We start from the raw sequence: 20,374 nt of genomic DNA, 5'->3' as shown, positions 1-20,374 counted from the left end.
CGCCAGGCGCACAACGACGATAAAGGGGTGTTGCCACCTAGCCTAGCTGCCAGCTTTTCCACGTGTCGCTTCACTTGGACGCCAGGCCGTGGAGTTTCGCCGGCGACTACGAGGAAAACGGGGCGCGCTGCCTGGCCCCCAGCTCTTCATCATCTTTTGTCAAATGCACCCGAGTGTTCCTCGTCTGCAGAGTCCTGTTCCCGAGGGCAGACGCGGTTGCCTGGGCTCCGCGACTGCCCCAAGATGAGGGCTGCGCGGTGATAGGGTTTCCTAACATAAAACTCAGGCCGGCTTCCCTGGCGGCCCAGGTCCCTTCCCCTTTCCCCTCAGCAGGTGGCCTAGCTCCCGCCTACTCACACTCCCCTCTCCTCCCCTCTCTCGCCTCCGCCTCTGGGCCTGGGGGCGGGGTGAGGGTTTCAGACTGCGCGAGAGTTCCGCCCAAATCCCGCGAGATTCGCCTGCTGCCGCTGCCGCCGCCTCTTACGTCTTTCCCTTTGACAAGTCGCCGCCGCTGCAGCAAAAATAAAGGACGCGGACACCGCAGCCGCTGCGAGCGGGGCTCGGGTCGCCGGAGCAGCACCCCACCCCCGCCAGCTCCAGAGCCGTATACGGTAACGTCTCCTCTTGCCCTCCTGGCCGCGGATGTGTGCGCTCGGCTGGCCGGGCAAGGCTGACTGGGGCCGTTCCGGGGCCGCCGCGGAACTGGGCTGCCGGGGTCCCCGGTGGGCGGCCGGCGGAGGCCTGAGGGAGCTCTCCCGGTGCTTTGCGGACTCCCAGACCCACCTTCCGCCCACGTTTCTCCGGCGCAGCTTTAGAAGTCTAGCCGCCAGACCAAGAGGGCCAGGGGACCCGCCCCTTAAGCGGCTTGCTGTACTAGCCCCTCGGCCCCTCAGGGGTCACGTCTCTGACCTTCTCTCTCACCCCTTTATCCGCTAACGAGCGCCCCTCCCCTGGCCGGGGCTTGGGTTGGGGGGCGGTGGCCAGACTCTGTCGGGGTACAAGGGAGCCGCCACCCTGGTGCCTATGTCGCCGACTGACTTTTGAGGACGATGTATCTTTCTCCTCGCCTCTGCCTTTGGGTGGAGGCAGCTCATCATCTGGTAAACCTTTATTCTCTGAATCTTCCGTCTCAATAAAATGACAATTTTAACGCTTTTACTACCAGGAGGGGAGACAAGGCTCATTGTGTATTCTCCAGGATAAGATGAGGATGATGATGATGATGATAGGAGCTATCCCAGCGAACATGGTGAAATCTTTTCTGCCATGGGTGGCAGGTTCCTGGGAGACACGAGGAGGACAGGAGCTGGTACTACCTCTCCCAGGAGGTTATGTAAATGCTGTCTCTCTTAGCTGTGAAATACAGGGACAAACAGGCACAGAATTTGCCTTATTAAAAAAAAAAGTCTATAATATTTTGAATATTATATATTATAGACAAGTAATCAAATAATAGGAATAACAAATCTGAACAAACAAGCCCATCTCCAGCGGTAACATTTCCATGGCTAATATTTTGGTGTTATTTCCTAACAGACACAGTATTATTCTTTTTTTTCAAGTAGTACTTTGGCTCATCCTTTCAAAGGACTTCCTAGTTCTATATGGATTCCAAAAATGATTTGTTTTATTTTGATTATTTCTTTGGCCTGCTTGATTAAATTGGTTACTTGTCCATCATCACTGGCTATACCCTGTCACTGGTAACTCTCTCATTGGGTCTTTTTCCCACATGATTGTTAGACAAATGGTCTTAAAAAATTAAACGTTAAAATTATTTCTATTATATGTATTTTTACAGTTCTGCTTGTGGTGAGTGTTGAAAAAGGGGCAGTGCTTGTGGGAAGCAAAGAAGCTATGATTAATCACAGTGGGAAGAATTTGCCTTAAGGTTTTATAAAATTGATTTCCTTTAGTTATTTTTAGACCAAATTATGAAATTATGTGACACTGTTTCATAGTGCATTTTGTGATTAGAGTGGAATGGGGTGTACCTTTGATTATGTATGTACCTTTAATAGTTTGTGTTTATATCAGCAAAAGTGACTAGGGATGTAGCTCAGTGGAAAAGTGCTTGTCTAGCATGTGTGAGGCCCTGGGTTGGATCCTTAACAACACACACACACACACACACACATGCACAAAGTAAGTGTCCTAGGTACCTGGTTATGCATGTATGTGCATGCATATAAACATGTATTTTGCACCCATACACATTTGTATATCCTGAAAGTGAGTTAAAATGTATTGTTATGTTATTTGAGAAAAGACAAACATTACGTAGGGCAAAGAACAGTTGGTCATAATAGTACTCCAAATTACATGACATGATTGTATGGCAGAAAAAGGTATCCAGGGAGTTGGAAATCTGGAAGCTTTTAAAAATAGGATAGATTGTCATCTGTCTGGGGTTGATGTCATTGGAATGGGTTAAATGGACTATAAGGCCTCTTGCAATTCTAAACTTTTATGAATTTTGCTTTTCCTAAGGTTCTTATCACTTTGCTTCTTAAGTTTCCAGTCATGCTGTTTGCATGTGATACTTATCCATTCATTTGCTGGTCAAGTATTCCATTCCCTGTGCAGACATCCTGATGGTGTATGGAGGAGAAAGTAAATGTAAATGCGTCACTTGATTTGCTCATTAATATAAACATCTCCTGAAAAATCCCATTTGATTTAGAGGAATTTCAGAGAATGCGTTGTTGATTGGGCTAGATTGGTTATTAGAGAATGAACATAATAAATAGTGCCATAGTTCTAATGTTCCAAACATTTTTTTCCCAAAAGAATATGATGAATTACTCTTTATTTTTTTAAATTTAAAAAAACGAGTTGGGGGGACCAGATACACTGAAGAGCTGATCTTTTAAAATTAAGATTTTGGGGTTGGGGGTTGTAGCTCAATGATAGGGCATTTGTCTGGTATGCTCAAGGCCCTCAGTTTAATACCCAACACTGAAAAAAAAATACACATTTTCAGAACCTAAAAAGACAATAATGATGACATTGTGATTTGGGGTATGGGGAGAAGTTTGTATTATCCAAATTTGTGAAGCCAAACTTTTGAATTTTATAGTTGGATAACTATGTAAGTAACAAGCTTTATTGAAGATAAATATTTATTGTAAATAATGCTTTGATTTAATAGATGTATGAAATGGATTGTTGTAGGCACAATCTGCAGATTATCATGATGTTGAAAACAAAATATTGGCTAATCTAAAACAGAATTTGTGTGTGTGTGTGTGTGTGTGTATGAGATGTGATATGATATGCAGATATTATGCTGTTTTATTTTAGAGACGAGAATGGTGGACTTTGGTGTCTGCTAGGAGAGAGGAATTCCTGAACCAATCCCCTGAGCATACCAAGGGAGAACTATTTATTTCTACATATTAAAGTTCATGAGTTCATGTTTGATATCTTCCAGCGTAATGTAACACCCCAAAGATAGTTCTAAACATCCTCTTTTTTTTTTTTTTTTTTTTTGTAAATTCTTTCTTTGACCAAAACCTACCTTTAAGACTCCAGAGTAGCTGGGTCTACAGGTACACACCAAAATGCTAAAACTCACCTTTCTGAAGTGTACAATTCAGTGTTTTTTTTTTTTTTTAGCATATTCACAAAGTTGTGCAACTTTCACCACTATCTAATTCCATAACATTCATCATCCCAAAAAGAAACTCTCTGAATATTAGTAATCACTTCCCATGTCCCCAACCTAATCTACTTTCTGTCTGTGTGGATTTGCCTGCTCTGGGTGTTTTGTGTAAATAGAATCATATAATAGGTGGCCTTTTGTGCCTGGTTTCTTTCGTGTATCAGTACTTCAATGTGGGTGGTTTTTTTTTTTTTTTTTTTGATGTTGGGGATTGAACTCAGGGACATAGTACAATACTGAGCTACATCCCATCCCTTTTATTTATTTTTTTATCTTGAGACAGGGTATCAGTAAGTTTCTAAGGCTGGCCTTGAACTTGAGATCCTCCTGAGTCGCTGTGATTGCCACCATGCCTGGCAAGATGTATTCTTTTTGTACTCTTCATTCTCTTTTATACCTGTTACCACTCTACTGTGTAGATGTATTTTATTCATCTGTTCTCTGTACAGGTATTTAGGTTGTTTCCTGTATTTTGTAATTATGAACATTGTTGCTCTAAATGACTTCATGTATATGAATTTTTGTACTGATGGAGGTTTATTTTCCAGGTAGATTCCAAATAAGTAGGATTGATGGGTCAGAAGTTAAGTGTACATGTAGTTTGGCTAAGTATTCCCAAATTTTCTCCACGTTTTGTACCAATTTGCATTCCTACCAGTAGTGTATAAAAGCATCTCCCCCCCCCCCCAGTCTCACCAACAGAGCTGCATGTGATCATCCTTTTAAATTTCTTTTATTTTTTCCTTGCCATAAATAAGTGATTTTAAGAGTACTCTGTAGTCATTTCAGTGGCTTCTTGCGGAAGAGCACTTAATACTGTGGGTGGTAGGTTCTTATAGTTTGAAAATTTGAAAATAAAATGCATTATCCACTAATAGTGCACTGGTACATGTGGTTTTTTATTTTATTTTGGTACTGGGGGTTGAATCCAGGGGCACTTAACCATTGAGCCACATCCCCAGCCCCTTTTTATTTTGTGACAGGGGCTTGCTAATATACTTAGGACCTTGCTAATTTGCTGAGGCTAGTCTTGAACTTGTATTCCTTTTGCCTTAACCTCTGAGTTACTGGGATTACAGGCATGTGTCACCATGCCTAGCACATGTAGATTATTATATGCAGGTAAAATAGATTGGAATGCAATTTCTGGCCTAGGCAGAATTAATCATTTGAAACTTTTTGCTTTTACTTTAAGTTACTTTTTATTGGTGGGGGTTTACCAGAGATTGAACTCAAGGACACTCAACCACTGAGCCACATCCCCAGCCCTATTTTGTGTTTTATTTAGAGACAGGGTCTCATTGAGTTGCTTAGTGCCTCACTATTGCTGAGGTTGGCTTTGAACTCAAGATCCTCCTGCCCCAGCCTCCCAAGTAGCTGGGATTACAGGCGCCTGGCATTATGTTACTTTTTGATAGTTGGAATTGAACCTAGGGGCATGCTACATTTGAGCTGTATCCCCGTTCTTTTTATTTTGAGAAAGGGTCTTATTAAGTTGCTGAGGCTGACCTCAAACTTGTGGTCCTTCTACTTCAGCCTCTTGAGTTGCTGAATTTCCAGGTGCATGCTGTTAACGCCTGGCAAAGCTTTTTTGCATTTAATGGAGGTATTGCATTGATTCATAAGACCTATGCTCTGACATACTTATGGAGTTTCAGAAAGTTTATCTGAAATTGTAAGACAGGTATTTTTTTCCTCTAGAATTTATTATATAGTACTTATTGGTTCACATTTTGTGTGAGTTATTTTGAACAGCCCACATAGTACATATTGATACCCATGGTATGGTAGTTTCTTTAGCCAGTAATGACAATATTTGGAACCTGTCCATAAGGATGGAGACAATTTTAAAATGAATCTGAGAGTTTGAAGTTCTGGATGAATCCTATTGGATTTTGGTGGTGCAAAGAAACTAAGACAACATAAAAACATCCCTATCCTAAAGGGTAACAAGTTCTGCCCAGTAAGAATGGAAATTTAGGTTCTTTCCGAGAAAGGGTACTGCTCCAGATGCTTGGAATGCATTAATAAAAAATCAGGATGAGGATACTGCTTAGTGGTAGTGCACATGCCTGGCATATATGAGGTTTTGGGTTTGACTCCCCCTCTCCCTCACCAAGATTCTTCCATTTGAGGAGCTTTCATTCTATTAGTTTTCTGATGAACAGATGTTCCCAGGAAAAGAGATGCTGAGTGCATTAGCTTCCTGAGTCTTTGGGCATGGGTCACTAGGTCCTGTTTATTTTGATTTATTTATTTATTTTTTTTAGGAACCTCCCTACTGGTTTACATAATGCCCATTACAATTTATGTTTTCATCTTTACATTCTTTCCAACACTTGTTTTCTCTTGTCTTTTTAAGTATGGCTGTACTGCTGAGCTGTACCTCAGTTAATCTTTTATCTTTTTTTAAATATATATTTTAAACTTTTAGTTATAGATGGATACAATATCTTTATTCTGTTTACTTATTTTTATGTGGTGCTTAGGATCCAACCCAGTGCCTCACATGTGTGAAACAAGTGCTCTGCTACTGAGCCACAACCCTAGCCCTAATCTTTTGTCTTTTAGATAATAGCCATCCTAGCAGGTATGAGGTGACATATCATTGGTTTTGATTTGCCTTTTTCTGATGATTAGTGATGTTGTTGAGCATCTTTTCATATAATCTTGGACATTTTTATGTCTTTTTTTGAGAAATGTCTATTTAGCTCCTTTCTCATTTTTCACTTGGGTTATATTTTTATTTTTATTTTTGCAATAAAATTGTTTGAGTTACTTATATACTTTGGAAATTAAGCCCTTATCATAACATAGCTTGCAAATATTTTCATGAAATCCATTGGTTGCCTTGTCATTTTGTTGATTGTTTTCTTTGCCATGCAGAAATCTCTAAATGATTCCTAATTGTATTAATTTCATTAATAGTGGAATAATAATAATGTAATAGTGATATAGTGTGTGTGTGTGTGTGTGTGTGTGTGTGTATATTTGTTTTTCAATTGGGGTTTCATGAGAGAATTAAATTCTAATCCTGGAGATTTTTAGACATTTGTGTATATAAAGAATAAATTTTCTTCAGTGCATCTATGATGGCACTAGTTATGTACCATCCTTGGGAGAATTGAGAAAATATTCATTTTCTTGGCTGTGTTCTGTGTTTTAGATGATTAACCCTATTTGAGAAAGGTCATGGGCATTTTAGTCAGATCTGTTTTCTCCCCCCTCTTCTTTCTAACTCTACCACTTATTAGCAGAATATTAGTAGAATATTAGGCAAATCTTAATTGTAGACTCAGTTTCTTGACGTATAAAATGAGAATAATTTGCTATTTCATAGGGCTGATGCAAGGATTAAATAAAAAACTTTCTGAATTATATTTATCTAGTTTCTTGGCTTTCAATATTATTTCTTTGCTGACTCTCACATTTATGTCTTTAGCCCAGACCCCTTCCCTGAGATCCAGTATCATAATTCATCTCCTTATTCTGCATCTCATTTGGCTAATAGGTTTTTCAAACGAAATTTATAGTGGAGAAGGTTTAATTCCTATTCTCATTATTTCCTTTGAATCTATTCTTAGTAAATGGTAAGTCTGTTCAACCAGTTGGTCCTAAGTGTCATCTATGATTCTTCTCTTTTCTTTATACCCTGTAACCAGATCATCAGCAAACCCTCTTTGCTTTACCTTCTAAATGAAGAACTAAATACATATGTATACATATATATACATTTATTTCTTTACATTTTGTGGTATTGGGGATTGAACCCAGGGCTCCATGCTAGATAAGTGCTGTGCCACTAAATTACATCCCCAACCCCTATATTTCTAATCTGATCATAATTCATTGTCTCTGCCTTATCACCCCTGTATAAAGCACTGTCATCTCTTGCTTGGGTAATTACAATAGGTGGTCTCAAGTGATTTTCCTGCTTAATCACTTGACCCTCCTATAGGCTATTATTTACTTCATACCTAGAATGATTTGTGTGTGGGTGGGGTGGGGTGGGGTAGGGTGGGGTGGGAGTGTACTGGGGATTGAACCCAGGGATGCTTTACCACTGAGCTATATTTTTAACCCTTTTAAATTTTTAATTTTGAGACCGGGTCTTAAATTACCCAGGTTGGCCTTGAACTTGTAATTCTCTTACCTTAGCTTACCAAGTAGCTGAGTAGCTAGTATCACAGGTATGTGACACTGTGTTCAGCTTTTTTATTTTTTGTGGTGCTTGGGATCAAATTCAGGCCCTTTGCACATGCTATTTCAGTGGTCTTTCTCACTGAGTTACATCCCCATACCAAGCCTAAGTATATTTAAGATACATAATTTAAATTTGAACTATAATTCGAATTTAAACCATTAACAATGTTGTACAAACCAATATTTTAATTATAATTTCTACTGATTGTTAATGCTTTACATTTTTTGAAGTAAAAAAGAAAATATGGTAGGATGCAAATTATAACAGTAGTAAAATGCTATACAAATTTGTTATGTCCCATTTCTCATGTTCATTTTGAAAATGGTTTGAATTGCTTTTTGTTAATTTAAATTGCTCTAAGATTTTAAGAACTCTTCAAAACTGTTGATGCTTTATTAAGGAGTAAGGTCATTATACAAGCCTGTAATGCCAGCAATTTCGTAGCCTGAGGCAGGAGGTTTGCAAGCCTCAGCAAACTTAAGCTAGGTCCTAAGCAATTTAGCAGGACCCTGTTTTAAAAAAAAAAAGGAATTAAGTCAGATGCAAATTTCTAGCTTTAAAGTAATTGAAGACGGACAGAAAGTGACTTTGTTTTGTAAAAATCCAAGGACTTACTGAATATTTCATATTCTTTTTTTAAAATTGATTTTATTTTTATAAATACACGACAGTGGAATGTATTACAATTCTTATTACACATATAGAGCTGTTTTTCATATCTTTGTATAAAGTATGTTCACGCCAATTTATGTCTTTATACATGTACTTGTTTTTTTTTTGCATTACAATTCTTATTACACATATACAGCACAATTTTTCATATCTCTGGTTGTATATAAAGTATGTTGACACCCAATTTGTGTCTTCATACCTGTACTTTGGATAATGATGACCATCACATTCCACCATCCTTGCTAATCCACTGCCTCCTCCCTTTCCCTCCCTCCCCTCTTCACTATCTAGAATTTACTTATTCCTCCCATGCTCCCCCTCCCTACCCCTCTCTGAGTCAGCCTCCTTATATCAGAGAAAACATTCAGCATTTGTTTTTTGGGGATTGGCTAACTTCTCTTAGTATTATCTTCTCCAACGCCATCCATTTACCTGCAAATGCTATGATTTTATTCTCTTTTATTGCTGAGTTTCCAACTCCTTAAACTTACATTGTTTCTTTGTGCTGGGAAGCTTTGAACGCCTGTGTTGTGGTTCTTTATTTTTTATTTATTTATTTTTAAATTTTTATTATTGGTTGTTCAAAACATTACATAGTCCTTGACATATCATATTTCACACATTTGATTCAAGTGGGTTATGAACTCCCATTTTTACCCCGTATACAGATTGCAGAATCACATCGGTTACACATCCACTTTTTTACATATTGCCATACTAGTATTTCATATTCTTAAAGTAGCATTTAAGAAGTCTTCTGGTTCTCTCAATGCTCAATGTTATTTTCTTTCTTCATGATGCTTTCTTGTACTTGTTCTGCCTGCTTATCACTACTCCCTCTTTTGTCTATCATCTGTTGGTTTAGCTCCCTTTTTCAGAGTAGGCAGGTAGGAAAAAGGTTTTTGTACCCAAGATAAAACTAGTCCAATTTGAGAACTCCTTGAGCTGGAGTACTTACACAGTAAATCTGCTGATGATAAATTCCAGAAGTACCAAAGGCTTATAGGACTAGAAAGATAGTGGATGACTGTGCAATATTGTCTGCAATTTTATTTTCTATAACTGTTGCTTTATTTAATAAATGAGAAAATTTAAAAATGTTTTAAATACTGTTTTTTTTTTTTCCCACAGAAAGCTATAAATTGGTTAGATACTGTTAACATTCTTGTAAATAAGAGCAATTTGGTAGGAAAATTTAGCATGTGAATTGCAGGTGAGATTCATGTAAAATTATTATTTTTTTCAGTGCTGGGGATTGAACTTAGGGTCTTGCACATACAAGGCAAAAACTTTACCACTGAGCCATTACCCTTGGTCCTTCAAATGATTTCTTATAATGCTCTATAAATATAATTCGATATTTGTAAATTTATAGCACCTATGCCTGATTGTGGATTTATCTGTTATGGTAATAAGTAGAGATTTTATGTAGGTGTAGGCAGGTAATTCAATTCCCAGACAACATTTAAAATTTTTATTATAAAACATTTTAAACATGCACGTGCAAGGTAAGCGCTTTACCGCTGAACCAGAACCCTAGCCCACTTCTTTCTTTTCTTTCTTACAAGTTTGTTAGATGACAGTTGGTTGTTTGCCCCAAGATTTCCCATAGTTTCATTTTGATTGCATTTCTGTAATGCCATTTAACATGTTCTTCTATTTCCTGAAATTTCCTATAAATTGATAGATTTTTTTTTAAACTTTTGGGAAGAATACTTAATAGGAGTCATTTGTGTTTCCATCAGGAGATATATAGATCTTATTATCTTTCCTCTAATATTATCTCTTCTCTAATATTAGCAGTTGCTGATAATCATTGCTTACTTTTTTTTAATATTTATTTTTTAGTTGTAGTTGGACACAATACCTTTATTTCACTTATTTATTTTATGTGGTGCTGAGGATCTCGCACGTGTGAGGCGAGCCCTCCACTGCTGAGTCACAACCCTAGCCCCCATTGCTTACTTTTATTAATTTAAGATATTTTAATTTATTCTATTTCGTTATACATGACAGTAGAATATCTATATCTATCTATATATATATTTTAAGTTGTTGATGGATCTTTCTTTTTTTAAATTTTCTTATGTGTGATGCTGAGGATCGAACCCAGTGCCTCACATGTGCCAGGCAAGTGCTCTACCACTGAGCTACAGTCCCAGTCCCTAGAATGCATTTTTTATATTTATTTTTTAGTTATAGGTGGACACAATATCTTTATTTATTTATTTTAATGTGGTGCTGAGGATCGAACCCAGTGTCTCACACATGCTAGGCGAGCACTCTACCTCTGAACCACAACCCCAGCCCTAGAATGCATTTTGATATATTATAAATAAATGGAGTGTAACTTCTCATTCTTCTTGTTTTACATGATGTAGAATCACACTGGTTGCATAATCATATGTAAATAGGGTAACAATGTCCAATTCATCCTATCCTTCTTCCTCCCACACTGCCTCCCCTCCTTTCATTCCTCTCTACCTAAACCAAAATACCTCTGTTTTTTCCTAGCCGCCCCCCCCCCCCCCTTATTGTGAATTAGCATCTGCATATCAGAGAAAACACTTGGCCTTTGTTTTTTATTGGGATTGGCTTATTTCACTTAGCATGATTTCTCTAGCTCCATCTATTTACCAGCAAATGCCATATTTTTATTCTTCTTTAAAGCTGAGTACTATTTCAGTAGTGTGTACCACATTTTCTTTATCCATTCATTTGCCGAAGGGCATATAGGTTGGTTTCATAGTTTGGCTATTGTGAGTTGAGCTGCTATAAATATTAATGTGGCTGTGTGTCTCTGTAGTATGCTGATTTCTGTATATCAGTGACAGATCCTTTGGGTATAATCTCCAGAATATATAAAGAACTAAAAAAAAAACAACCCAATCAATAAATGGGCTAAGGAACTGAACAGATACTTCACAGAAGAAAAACTACAGTTGATCAACAAATATATGAAAAAATGTTTATCTCTAGCAATTAGAGAAATGCAAATCAAAACTACTCTAAGATTTCATCTATCTCCAGTCAAAATGGCAATTATCAAGAATACAGGCAACAATAAATGTTGTCTAGGATGTGGGGAAAAAGGTACACTCATACATTGCTAGTGGGACTGCAAATTGCTGCAACCTTTATGGAAAGCAGTATGGAGATTCCTCAGAAAACTGGGAATGGAACCATTTGACCCAGCTATCCTACTCCTTATTAATTGGGGATTAAAAATAGCAGTTCCTTTCAAATTAGCACTATTTGCTGATGATATGATTCTATACCTAGAAGACCCAAGAAGAGTTTCACCAGAAAACTTGTAGAACTAGTTAATGAATTCAGCAAAGTAGCAGGATATAAAATTGATACCCATAAACCAAAGGCATTTCTGTATATCAATGACAAATCCTCTGAAAGGAAAATGAGGAAAACTACCTCATTTACTATAGCCTCAAAGAAACAAAATAATTTTGGGAATCAACTTAATGAAAGAGGTGAAAGACTTATAAAATGAAAACTACAGAACCCTAAAGAAAAAAGTCAAAAGAAGACCTTAGAAGATGGAAAGATCTGCCTTGCTCTTGGATAGGCAGAAGTAATAAGAGACCCAGAATAGCTAAAGCAATCCTTAGCAAGAAGAGTGAAGCAGATGGCATCACTATACCAGAACTTAATATACTACAGAGCAGTAGTAACAAAAATAGGATGGTATTGGCACCAAAATAGACTAGTAGACCAGTGATACAGAATAGAGGACACAGAGACTAACCCACAAATTTACAATTATCTTACATTGGACAAAGGTGCCAAAAACATACATTGGATAAAAGATAGCCTCTTCAGCAAATAATGCTGGGAAAACTTGAAACCTATATGCAACAAAATGAAATTAAACTCCTATCTCTCACCATGCACAAAACTCCAAGTGGATCAAGGACGTAGGAATTAAACCAGAGACCCTGTGTCTAATAAAAGAAAAAGTGGACCCTAATCTCTATCATGTCAACTTCCTTAATAAGACTCCTAAAGTACAAGAATTAAAATCAAGAATCAGTAAATGGGATGGATTCAAACTAAAAAGTTTCTTCTCGGCAAAAGAAACAATCTGTGAGGTGAATAGAGAGCCTACATCTTGGAAGCAAATTTTTACCCCTCATGCATCAGATAGAGCACTGATCTCTAGTATTTATAAAGAACTCAAAAAGTAAACACTAAAACAAAAAACCAATAAGTGGGCCAAGGACCTGAACAGACACTTCCCAGATGATGATATAAAATCAATCAACAAATATTTGAAAAATGCTCATCATCTCTAGCAATTAGAGAAATGCAAATCAAAACTACTCTAACATTTCATTTTACTCCTGTCAGAATGGCAGTCATCAAGAATACAGGTAACAATAAGTGTTAGAGGATGTGGGGAAAATGGCACACTCATACATTTCTGTGGCACACTCAAATTGGTGCAGCCAATATGGAAAGCAGTTTGGAGATTCCTTGGAAAACTGGGAATAAAACCACCATTTGACCCAGCTATCCCTCTCTTGGTCTATACCAGAAGGACTTAAAAATAGCATATCCTGGGATACAGCCACATCAAGGTTTAGAGCAGCACAATTCACAATAGCTAAATTGTGGAACCAACCTAGATGCCCTTTAGTAGATGAATGGATAAAAAAAATGTGATACACACACACACACACACACACACACACACACACATAATGGACTATTACTCAGCAATAAAAGAATAAAATCATGGCATTTGCAAATAAATGGATGGAGTTGAAGAATATAATGCTAAGTGAAGTTAGCCAATCTCCCAAAACCAAATGCTGGATTTTTTCTCTGACTTAAGGTGGCTGATTCATAGTGGGGTAGGGAGGGGAAGCATGGGAGGGATAGATGAACTCTAGATTGGGCAAACGGTGGGGGAAGGGAGGGAGCATGGGGTTAGAAATGATAGTGGAATGAGATGGACATCATTATCCAAAGTACATGCATGAAGACACGAATGGTCAGAAGAGTAGCTAGCAAAGATTTTCTCCCATGCTTTAGGTTCTCTCTTCACATTCCAATTTGTCTCCTTTGTCATGCAGAAGTTTTTTAATTTGATGCCATCCCACGTATTAATTTCTGGCATTATTTCCTTAGTGTTAGGGGTCTATTGTCTATTGAGAAAGTCATTGCCTGTGCCTATGTGCTGGAATTTTGACCCTATATTTTCTTCTAGTAGTTGTAGGATAGTCTTATTTTAAAAATATTTTTCTTTTTGAGAATTGTATTATATTTTATTTATATCGCTCAAGATTTCCTTCATCATTCTAAGTTAATGGTAAGGCTTATGTTTTTTAGCTATTCTATTTCCTTTGCCTTTCCATGTAAATTCAATATGCTTTTCTCCCATTATTTATTTTGTAAACAAATGCCTATTTATCAGGGATTTCATCTTTGATTTGTAACCATCCCTTTTCCACTTAGCAGTGTCAGGAACTTTTATGTTAATGAATACACTAGATCTATCCACTGCACCTAAGTATGGCCTCCTACATATCAAACAAACATTCTACCACATATAGAGGAGCTATACCCAGCTCCTCTATATAAATTTTAAAGTAAATTTCTTTATAGTTACAATTCTTTTAATGAGATTTTGTTAGGTATTATGTTAAATCTATAGATCAACTTTGGGGAGGGGAATGGACATTTTTATAATATTGAGTCTTTCATTCTGGGAACATATCATGTTTTCACTTATGTAGATGATCTTTGATTTCTTATAATTTTTTTAGCTCATAGATCCTGACCATGTTTTGCTAAACTTGTACCTAGATATTTATCTCATTAAAAATGTTCTAAAAAGCTTTTTTTAAAAAACATTTATGTTTTGGTTGTAGTTGGACACAGTAACTTTATTTCACTTATTTATTTTTATGTGGTACTGGGGATTGAACCCTGGGTCTTGCATGTGTGAGGCAAGTGCTCTACTGCTGAGCTACAACCCCAGCCCCCTAAAAAGCTTTTTGTCAATGTATAATGAGCATTCATAGACATGTACATGTAGCTTGATAAGTTTCATATGGAGGTTCATTTTCAGACTGCTATTTTTTTCTGTTCCCCTGATTTTTAGAAGGGGTGTTAGGTAGGGTTCAAGATAGGAAACATGAAAAACTTCCCATTTCTTCATCTTTCATTGTTTTCTTTAAAAGTTAGGACAGTAGACATATTTTAAGAAAGGTAAGCATATATGCATTTACAAGTTAGTTTTGAAGTATATTCTTTATCTGTTGGTGGTACTTGAGATTGAACCCAGGTCCAAATTAGTATTACCACTTAAATTTCCCTGCTATAACATTGCTTCCAATCATGTTATAGTAGAGGTTTGCCTAAATGTTTTCTTTCTTTTTTAAAATATTTTTTTTAATTGTAGATGGACACAATATCTTTTTATTTTTATTTTTTTATTTTTATGTGGTGCTAAGGATTGAACCCAGTGCCTCACGCTTGCAAGGCAAGCACTTTACCACTGAGCTACAACCCCAGCCCTAAATGTTTTCTTATATGGGAATTCATATTGTTTTAAAACAGTGATGATTTGGGTTGAAAATTAAAGAGATGGGAAGTACTGCCTTCCCATCATTTTTGGAGAACCGAGCCCTTTAGCTTCCTTCTGTGTAGTTTGTACAAAGCACAGTCTGAAGTAAATTCGTCATCATGCTATCTGGCTTTTATTTTACATGTGGGAAGGTAGGTAGCTTGCTGTTTATGTCTATGGGAATAGTATTTTTTCTGTCAGCTCATTAGATTTTGGTGGTGCTAGGGATTAAAGCAAGGGGCATCATGCATGCTAGGCAAGTACTGTATTTTGAAGCCATAAACTCAGTCCCTGTCAAGTCATTTTTGAGTGAGAGTTACAAATTCAGCTCTGAATTTATAGAGATGGTATTACTGTAATTACTTAAATGAAATTATTGTGTTGCAAGGAAATTAAAACTGATCTTTTCTTAATACAGATTCTCCTGGGAATAAATGAGTAAGTGAATTTATTACATTGGAAGAATGTGATCATGAATAGAAAAATTATGATTAACATTTAACTCCTATGCATACTTTTATTGTAAAAGATATTTTTTTCATTCTTCTTTACATCATTGGGGCTTAGCTATGCCTAATCTAGTTGTTTCTACCCTTCTCCCCAAATTTGATTTAGAATTTTTCTCAAATTTTTAGAAAAGTTGATGAATTATAAAATGAATATCTATATACTTTTCACCTAAATTCACAAATTGCAATGTTTTCCTTCGTGTGCTTTTTTTCCCTCTTTTCTAAAACCCATGTTATTAAAGTCCTGGGTCAGAGGCTTGACTTCAGGGGGTCCCAACAAACCAGGTCTGCTTCTCACCCCAAAAATTTAAGTGGAAAAGGTAATGGTGAAACTCAGGAAAGGAAACTTTATTTATTTATTTTTTTGGTACCAGTGAGTCTTTACCACAGAGCTACATTCCCAAGCTTTTTTGTTTTTTGGAGAGTCTTGCTAAGTTGCTAAGTCTGGCTTTGAACTTGAGATCAGGAAAGAAAACTAAAATCAGTATGGCCATATTTGGAAGGCAAAATGAGATCCAGAATCTTAACCTTGTCTTCTGGTTGTTGATATGAGCCATAGGTTTAAATAGAGGAAGAATTGGGTTAGGGGTTTGAGGTATGTATAATTAAGTACTCGTAGTCAAACTGGTGAGATTGATCATTCTCTCTGTTTTGGGTCTGTGAGGTGGTTCCAGAGAAATCTTTATTGCTTGAGGAGGCTTTACAGGTACAAAATGTTTATTAATCCTGGAAGGGGACAATTCAGTTTCCATGAAAAGATTGCTCCTGCTTAGGGTCTGATAGAGCAGTGATGTGCTGCCTCCCACTGTTCCTGGAAGGTGTAGGACAATTGAAGACTTCGAGGTACTATTTAGTGGTCTGAAATAAGGTGCTTCAAATCTTGGCTCAGTTTTCAAGCAGGAGGATGATAAGGAGGTTAAATTTAGGGCCAGTAAACCTTGTTGTATTACCAGTTTTCAGATGAATACTCCTTAAATGATTAACATGAGTATGTGCAGAGCTGAGTAGGTCACAAAGTTTAAGGTAATAAAGGAGATAGATACAAAATGAAGGCAGAAATGCCACACTTCATCTTGCTTTTTAGGACATCTGCAGACCTAAATAAAAAGTACTTGGTTTAGCAAAAGCAACCTTTTAAATCTGTTACACATACACAGTTTACTTTAAGTCATAGTCAGGTGTAGTCAAGGTATTCCTTATCTTCCCCTAAGACTTTGGCATGGCATTGGTCTCTTAACAATAGACATTCTCCAACATAACCACAATACCTTTGTCATGGGAGGAGAGGTGTCTGCTAAGAAGGGTTGGAAGAGTTCCCAGAGAGAAGGGGGAACTTGACTCAGGACCATTGGGGTTCTTAACTTACATGATGGAAATTAATTTCAGCAGGTGCCAATCAAAAGCATAGAAGAGTTTTATATACGAGAGCTAGATATATAATCAGGGGAGAATGAGGGCAATCTTTGGAGAGATGACTTTGATGGGGGGGTAAGCAAGGAATGCATATTCAAGGGAGAATGTGGACCATTTTGAGTGTGCATTTTGGGGGTTCCTGGCATTTATTTTAAAGGGAACTTGCTGAGGAGTAGGTATGGAAAGGTACATAAGAATGATATCAGTCTGGTGATCTTAAGGCAGTTTTTTTTTTTTTTTTTTACTGTTAGATTTCTTTAATGTTCACACCTTTGAGAGATATTTTTTTTTTCTTTTACATTTTCTTTTTATTTATTTATTTAAATTTTTTATTGTTGGTTGTTCAAAACATTACAAATTTCTTGATATATCATATTTCACACTTTGATTCAAGTGGGTTATGAACTCCCATTTTTACCCCGTATACAGATTGCAGAATTACATCAGTTACACATCCATTGATTTACATATTGCCATACTAGTGTCTGTTGTGTTCTGCTGCCTTTCCTATCCTCTACTATCCCCCCTCCCCTCCCCTCCCCTCCCCTCTCCTCTTCTCTCTCTACCCCCTCTACTGTCATTCATTTCTCCCCTTTGTATTATTTTTCCCTTTCCCCTCACTTCCTCTTGTATGTACTTTTGTATAACCCTGAGGGTCTCCTTCCATTTCCATGCAATTTCCCTTCTCTCTCCCTTTCCCTCCCACCTCTCATCCCTGTTTAATGTTAATCTTCTTCTCCTGCTCTTCGTCCCTACTCTGTTCTTAGTTACTCTCCTTATATCAAAGAAGACATTTGGCATTTGTTTTTTAGGGATTGGCTAGCTTCACTTAGCATAATCTGCTCTAATGCCATCCATTTCCCTGCAAATTCTATGATTTTGTCATTTTTTAATGCAGAGTAATACTCCATTGTGTATAAATGCCACATTTTTTAAATCCATTCGTCTATTGAAGGGCATATAGGTTGGTTCCACAGTCTTGCTATTGTGAATTGTGCTGCTATGAACATCGATGTAGCAGTGTCCCTGTAGCATGCTCTTTTTAGGTCTTTAGGGAATAGACCGAGAAGGGGAATAGCTGGGTCAAATGGTGGCTCCATTCCCAGCTTTCCAAGAAATCTCCATACTGCTTTCCAAATTGGCTGCACTAATTTGCAGTCCCACCAGCAATGTACAAGTCCTCGCCAGCACTTGTTGATGTTTGACTTCATAATGGCTGCCAATCTTACTGGAGTGAGATGGTATCTTAGGGTGATTTTGATTTGCATTTCTCTGACAGCTAGAGATGGTGAGCATTTTTTCATGTACTTGTTGATTGACTGTATGTCCTCCTCTGAGAAGTGTCTGTTCAGGTCCTTGGCCCAATTGTTGATTGGGTTGTTTGTTCTCTTATTGTCTAATTTTTTGAGTTCTTTGTATACTCTGGATATTAGGGCTCTGTCTGAAGTGTGAGGAGTAAAGATTTGTTCCCAGGATGTAGGCTCTCTATTTACCTCTCTTATTGTTTCTTTTGCTGAGAAAAAACTTTTTAGTTTGAGTAAGTCCCATTTGTTGATTCTAGTTATTAACTTTTGTGCTATGGGTGTCCTATTGAGGAATTTGGAGCCCGACCCCACAGTATGTAGATTGTAGCCAACTTTTTCTTCTATCAGACGGCGTGTCTCTGATTTGATATCAAGCTTCTTGATCCATTTTGAATTCACTTTTGTGCATGGCGAGAGAAAGGGATTCAGTTTCATTTTGTTGCATATGGATTTCCAGTTTTCCCAGCACCATTTGTTGAAGATGCTATCCTTCCTCCATTGCATGCTTTTAGCCCCTTTATCAAATATAAGATAGTTGTAGTTTTGTGGATTGGTTTCTGTGTCCTCTATTCTGTAGCATTGGTCCACCCGCCTGTTTTGGTACCAGTACCATGCTGTTTTTGTTACTATTGCTCTGTAGTATAGTTTGAAGTCTGGTATCGCTATACCGCCTGATTCACACTTCCTGCTTAGCATTGTTTTTGCTATTCTGGGTCTTTTATTTTTCCATATGAATTTCATGATTGCTTTCTCTATTTCTACAAGAAATGCCGTTGGGATTTTGATTGGCATTGCATTAAACCTATAGAGAACTTGTTGAGAGCCACAGCCGAAGGGGCCCCAGCAAACTTCCAGCTGCCAGCAATCCAGCTGCCGGCTGATGATTGGCTCACAGCGGCCCCAGCAACATCTAGCTGATTGGCTCCTCGGCCCCAGCAACATCTAGCTGATTGGCTCCTCTGCGGTGATGCTCATTGGACTGTTTCCCTGCCCTTTCAGACCACGGAGCTGCTCATTGGGGGACTTTTTGGCTCTGCCCACGTGACCCAGCCAATCGGCCTCAAGAGCAGGAGGATTGTGGGAGGTGGAGAGAAGCTTGTGGGGGGAGAGAGAGGCTTGTGGAAAGCCGGTGGTGGCAGTTGAGGCTCTGAGGGGTTTTTCCTGAGAGGCTGTTTGTTTGGCGTGTTTGGTTCTAAAAATAAAGTTAGTTTCTTTTGACAAGTGGCTCCTGATTGAACTTTTGGTAATATCGCCATTTTGATGATGTTAGTTCTGCCTATCCATGAACAGGGTATATTTTTCCATCTTCTAAGATCTTCTTCTATTTCTCTCTTTAGGGTTCTGTAGTTTTCATTGTATAAGTCTTTCACCTCTTTTGTTAGGTTGATTCCCAAGTATTTTATTTTTTTTGAAGATATTGTGAATGGAGTGGTTGTCCTCATTTCCATTTCAGAGGATTTGTTGCTGATATACAGGAATGCCTTTGATTTATGCGTGTTGATTTTATATCCTGCCACTTTGCTGAATTCATTTATTAGCTCTAATAGTTTTTTTGTAGACCCTTTTGGGTCTGCTAGGTATAGAATCATGTCATCTGCAAATAGTGATAATTTAAGTTCTTCTTTTCCTATTTTTATACCTTTAATTTCTTTCGTCTGTCAAATTGCTCTGGCCAGTGTTTCGAGAACTATGTTGAACAGAAGTGGAGAGAGAGGGCATCCCTGTCTTGTTCCAGATTTTAGAGGGAATGCCTTCAATTTTTCTCCATTCAGAATGATGCTAGCCTGAGGCTTAGCATAGATTGCTTTTACAATATTGAGGTATGTTCCTGTTATCCCTAGTTTTTCTAGAGTTTTGAACATAAAGGGATGCTGTACTTTGTCGAATGCTTTTTCCGCATCTATCGAGATGATCATATGGTTCTTATTTTTAAGTCTATTGATGTGGTGAGTAACATTTATTGATTTCTGTATATTGAACCAGCCTTGCATCCCAGGGATGAATCCTACTTGATCATGG

At 37.8% G+C, this 20,374-nt stretch overlaps 1 protein-coding gene across 5 annotated transcripts in view; it reads left to right on the top strand.

Annotated features, from left to right (window-relative positions):
• Positions 1-489: 489 nt before the first annotated feature.
• Positions 490-20,374, top strand: part of Herc1 (HECT and RLD domain containing E3 ubiquitin protein ligase family member 1) — a 192,285-nt gene continuing 172,400 nt past the window's right edge. For all 5 annotated transcript variants that reach the window (XM_071608367.1, XM_071608369.1, XM_071608368.1 and 2 more), the window contains exon 1: positions 490-611. The gene's annotated coding sequence lies outside the window, so the exon portion shown is untranslated. The remainder of the gene's footprint in view (positions 612-20,374) is intronic.

Source organism: Marmota flaviventris, chromosome 2, assembly GCF_047511675.1.
Source record: "Marmota flaviventris isolate mMarFla1 chromosome 2, mMarFla1.hap1, whole genome shotgun sequence".
Taxonomy (NCBI): Eukaryota; Metazoa; Chordata; class Mammalia; order Rodentia; family Sciuridae; genus Marmota; species Marmota flaviventris.
Note: the sequence above shows the minus strand (reverse complement) of the source record. Positions and strands in the feature narration are given on the sequence as shown.